We start from the raw sequence: 5,555 nt of genomic DNA on the forward strand, positions 1-5,555 counted from the left end.
TCCTCCCTCCCTCCCTTCCTTCTTCCCTTCCTTCCTTCCTCCCTTCTGTCCTCCCTTTCTTCCTTCCTCCCTTCCTTCCTCCCTTTCTTCCTTCCTCCCTCCCTTCCTTCCTCCCTTCCTCCCTTCCTTCTTCCCTTCCTTCCTTCCTTCTTTCCTTCCTTCCCTCCCTCCCTTCCTTCTTCCCTTCCTTCCTTCCTCCCTTCTTTCCTCCCTTTCTTCCTTCCTCCCTTCCTTCCTCCCTTTCTTCCTTCCTTCCTTCCTTCCTTCCTTCCTTCCTTCCTTCCTTCCTTCCTTCCTCCCTCCCTTCCTCCCTCCCCAGGCTAAGTTCAGGCTGAGGATGCAGCCAGGGTTAGAAAGTCACAAGATGGTTTGGAAAATCTGATTCCAAAGGGTCAACTCTAGAGCTGGAGGGACCTCAGAAGTCACTGAGTCCATTCTCCTTGTTTTTACAGATGAGGAAAACAAGGCCCAGAGAGGTCTGGGTTTTATCCACAGTCACATAGGCACTAAGTTGAAAAGGCAGGATTTGAACACGGGACATCTTGACTCCAGTCCAGTCTTCCCTCTCTCATCAGCAGAGCTTGTCCTTAGAGGTGAGCTGAATGTTCTTTTTTCCTTTTGGCCGGGATGCCAAGGACCCTACCTTGCCTCTGGGCTCTGGAGGGTCTGTGAGTGACTGAGGCCATGTGGAATAGTGAGTAGACTGGCCTTGGAGGCAGGAGAAGCCTGGGTTCAGACTTTAGTTCTGACACTTCCTAGCTTTATGACCCTGAGCAAGTCCCTTAACCACTCTCTACCTCAATTTCCTCATCTGTAAAATGGGCACAATAATCATGCCTCCCTCCCAGGGGTGTGATGCAGACCTTCAGGCACTTACAGAAATGTGAGCTGTGGTTATTATTGTGACTCATGGCAGAAAAGAGCATAGGTCTGGTGTCTGGCTCCTCCTTTCATCCTGAGCAAGCCTGCAGCATCTTCAGACCCCGGCCCCGGGATCTTTGCCTTTCCTCTCCTGCTGCAGCACTTCTAACCTTCATCCAGGCCCATCTCCAGGGAGGCTGGGCAGGGGTCACAACCTCTCATCTCTCCCGAAGGTTTTCTTTGCCCCGACTCTGTCAAGGAGTGGGCAGGGATTATTATCTTTCTTGTAGAACAAAGAAAAGTGACTTGCTTGGGATCACCAATTTAGCAAAGGCCAGCTCCAGGATTTGAACCCATGGCCCCCAGCACTTCTGTCCCCCTGTCTTAAGCCATGTCTATGAGACACAAGATGCTTTGGGAGCTGTTGTGGTCTTTTGAGCTGAGCTCATGCTTTCCTTCCAAAGCAGTCTGGTCTGGGGGAGAGAATGATAGATTTGGAACCAGGAGACCTTGGATAAATCAGTCATCTCCTTGGACCTCAGTTTTCCCATCAGTAAAATGGGAATCATTCTTGTGTTACCTGTCTCACAAGGAGATTGTGAGGAAAGAACATACTTATAAATCATTCATATCCTTTGTTTTTAATTGCCTTTATTTCCCTCTTTATCTCCTCACCCCCCTCCCCAGAGCCAGCCCTGGTGGCAAAGAATAAAGAAGAAAGGGAAAAAAAGTTGGTCAGCTGAAGTAACCAGGGTACCTGCTGAGGGTGATAGTGAAGGGATTTCTTAGTACCTGAGCTCTGGAAAGAATCAAGGGAAGGGTCTGTAGGATCATCATAATGCCACTGGTTGGTGTTGGACCAGCTGTCTCAGGGCCCTTCTCTGCCCTCAGATTCTGGGACTTTGAGGAGTCTCAGAGAAGGGATGAACAGACTTGTGCCCGGTCAGAGCTGGGGCTGAGCCTGCCCGTTCTGACCCTGAGTATTACAGCAGGGTGCCTTTCTCCCACACCAGCCTAAATAAACATCCATGCAGAGTGGCTCCATCTGCCCTTTTCTACTTTGAGTCCTAATTCATTCCGAGAAACCAGAAAGTATGCCGCTATTCTCCCAAACATTCAGAGTGTCCGCTCTGTCCTTGGTGGTGATTTTATAGCTCCTTTTCTAAGGGCCTGAAGACATTAAAAATCACGCAATGCTCCATTCTCTTGGAGAGCGTTAAGGGGAGAGGAAGGTTTATTTTAAGGATCTTGGGCAGAGCTGATAAGAGCAAAGACACAAGCAAAGGCCGGGAGTGGGGAGAATTCAGCAAACAGAGGCAGGTAGTGTCCGAGCCAGCAGGGACCTTAGACACCCCCAGTCTGCCTCCCTCATTTTACAGAGGAGAAAACTGAGTCTCAAGGTGGGGTGGGAGGAAGGGGCTTACTCATGGTCAGGCTTCTAGTGTAAAAGTCATGATCTGAGGCCAGGTCCCCTGCATCCCAAAGCAGGGTTCTTGTAACCCACTTCCCCCTTTCACCCTCATTGTGATACCTCTCCTGAACCCCTTTGCTCTCTGCTCATGTCAGGTAACTCATTCAACCTTGTGGTTATTTGGGGCAGGGAAGCTCCCTGCGGGCAGGGATGGGGTCTTCCTTACTTTGTCTCCTTCATGGGGCCCTTCCCATAGTGGATACTCAAATGTTTGAATGAGTGGATGGGTGGATTGAGATCAGATGCAATTAGCAAGGTGTTGACATTTCCCGTGAAAATCAATTACTCCAAATTCATTTTCACTAATCCAAGGCTGTAGAGAGCCACATCCTTGTGGTCTTCCTCAGGCTGATTCTGCCATGTTTACATTCTTTTTATTTTTTTTTCATCCTTTTTTTTTTTGGATTTACATTCTTTTTAAACAGGAAGTTTGTGTAGAGGCTGTGGAGACCTCATTCTCCCACCCTGCCATATCTGCCCTTCCCTGCTTGTGCGGGGTTTCCCTAGTCTGGGGAATTGAGAGACTTTCCCCTGCAGTCCCTTTCAGTTCGAACCTTCCCAGGTGTCCCAGCTTACCAAGAGAGCCATATTTCCCAATTGAACTGAGGATCTACTGCTGTGGGTCTTTGGACAAATCTCTTCCCTGCCCTGGGGCTGTCTTTCCTTCTCTACATACAATAAGGAGTTTGGACTAGATCGCTAAGATATCTCCCAGCTCAAAATTTTGTCCTAGTTAAATGAGAAATAGGCAGTCATTCAGTTAACAAGCATTTATTAGGCACCTACTGTGTGCCAGGCACTGTGTTAAGGATACAAAGAATGGCAGAAGCAGTCCCTGGGAGCTTGAAGTCTAATAGGGGAGAAGGTATGCAATCAACTTTGTACAAATAAGATGTGGACAGAAGGAATGGGAGATTTCTAGTCAACAGAGGGAAGGCATGGGGATCAAGAAGGATTGGGAAAGGGCTCCTGCAGAAGGTGGGATGTTAGCCAGGACTTGAAGGAAGCCAGGGAAGTGCACAGGCAGGGCAGAGCAGAGTTCTAGGGATGAGTGGGGCTCCTCAGTCAGTCAGTCTCTTCCAGCAGAGAGAATTAAGCTTAGATACGGATTTAGTTAAACGGAATAGTAAATCTAGTGCTGGACCTGGAGTCAAGAGGACTTGAGTTCAAGTCCCACATGAGATACTTACTTAGCTGTCTGCCTCGGATTCCTCAACTGTCAAATGGGGATAATAATAGCACTGACTTCCTGGGATTTTTGTTAGGCTCAAATGAGATAACATGTAAAGTGCTGTATAAATGCTGGCTATTATCTTCATTCTCATCCTCACCACCATTATCATCTTCCTCTTCACCCTCTTCATCACCACCACCACCACTATCATCATCACCTTCATCACCATCATCTCAATCTTCATCATCATCACCTCCACCATGACCATCATTTTCTTCATTATCACCATCATCATCATTATCATCTTCATCATCACCATTGTTATAATCCAGAGACTGGATTCAGAATCATCTGGATTATTTGCTTATTTAAACTGAGGTTGAGTTTAGACCTGGGTTCAAGTGCTGCTTCTGATACATACTGGCTCTGTGACCCTGGGGGAGTCACTTAGCCTCTAAGTGCTTAAGACAACTCTCTAGGACTAGAAGTTGCAGAGAATGTGCTGACTTGCACTGGGAGTGGGGGTCACCTTACCTGGGAGCCCCATGAAATCCCAGGTTCTGTTGCAGTTGACTCCAAATCTACTTCTCTGTAACTTCTGCCTGTTGATCCCAGTTCTGCCTTCTGGAGGAAAAAACAAACAAACAGCAGTCTAAGGCCTCTTCCTCATGACAGTGCCGCCGATGGCTGAGGACAGTTTCCATAGCTCATTTCAAATTTTGTTTAAAAAATACTGATGTTTTTTCTTCTTTAGAGTATCTTCGTTGCCAAATAAGTCCTTCCCTCTGCCCCCTTCAGAAAACTGTCCCTTGAAGCCAAGAATAAAAAAGAGGCCCAAAGCAGTTTAGCAAAGCTGGCCAACACCTTACCTGGTCTGACTGTATACGTATGCAGTGTTCCCCACCTATTGTCCCTAACCTGTGCAGAGCAAGGTCCTGGGGGTCTCCTTTTCTCTATTTTCTTCCACCAACCCTCATATGGAAATGATCTACAGGTTCTTCACCATCCTGGGCTATTTGTTCATCTTTTAAATTCATTTATTCCTTTATCATGCATTTCTTAAGTGCTACTATGTGCCTGCCACTGTGCTAAACCTGGTGATAGACAGACTAGAACCCGACACTCTCCCCTTCACCAATGTCCTTCTCTAAGTGTGGTTACCAGAACTGAGTGGGGCTCTCTGGATGTGCTCTGACCAGCACGATGCAAGTCAGCAGCAGGACAATGACATCCTCTGTTCTGTGGACCACCTGTTTCTATGGATGTAGCCCAAATCACCCCCTTCCCCTCTGTGAGTGTTGAGTCTCACTGAGCTCTTGTCCACCAAAGCACCGAGCTTCCCCCCTCCGCCCCCGACAACTTGATGTCTGGGCCTCATCTTCTCCATCTTGTACTGGGGCAGTTGATTTTTTGGTCCCAATTATAGACTTTTCATTTATCCCTAGGAAATCTCATCTTATTTAGCGTCAGCCTCTCATTTCAGCCCGACAAAATCATGACTTTGCTATTCAGCGCAGGAGACCTTCCTACCAGACAATCCTTGCTATTGCTCATACATGACACTGTCTCCTGACTCTAGCCTTTGTGAGGTCTCTCCCCCATGCCTGCAGGGCTCTCCCTCCTCACCTCCACATCCTGGCTTCCCTAGCTTCCTTCAGGACTCAGGCCAGCTCCCACCTTCTGCAGGAAGCCTGGCCTGCTCTCCCCTTCCTTTTCCTTCTAAGTATAGTCTCTGGTTTCTATTCTGATAATGACGAGCATGATAACAATAATGATAATGGTGCCTTCCCTCAGAGATTATCCTCTACCTATTCTGGATATATTTTGTATGTGCAAAGTTGTAGCATCTTGTCTTCCTCATTTGACTGTGAGTCCCTCTAGAGCAGGGACAGGTGTTTTTTTTTTTCTCCAACCTTTCTTTATACCTTTAGCACCTGGAACATTGCCTGATATACAATAGGTGCTTAATAACTGCTTATTGAAGATAATTATCAGGACTTTCATCCAAGTCACTCATAAAAGGTATTAGTCAAGAAAGGTGGAGGATGG

General features: G+C 47.3%; 1 protein-coding gene across 3 annotated transcripts in view; it reads left to right on the forward strand.

The window, feature by feature from the left end:
* Nucleotides 1–5,555, forward strand: part of KCNS3 (potassium voltage-gated channel modifier subfamily S member 3) — a 41,818-nt gene that overhangs the window by 10,519 nt on the left and 25,744 nt on the right. Inside the window, exon 2 of one of the 3 annotated variants that reach the window (XM_027855646.1) lies at nucleotides 453–593. The exons of the other annotated variants lie outside the window; for them this stretch is intronic. The gene's annotated coding sequence lies outside the window, so the exon portion shown is untranslated. The remainder of the gene's footprint in view (nucleotides 1–452; nucleotides 594–5,555) is intronic. 3 annotated transcript variants of the gene reach the window in all.

The sequence above is a fragment of the Vombatus ursinus genome, unplaced genomic scaffold (assembly GCF_900497805.2).
Source record: "Vombatus ursinus unplaced genomic scaffold, bare-nosed wombat genome assembly UNPS02010980.1, whole genome shotgun sequence".
NCBI lineage: Eukaryota > Metazoa > Chordata > Mammalia > Diprotodontia > Vombatidae > Vombatus > Vombatus ursinus.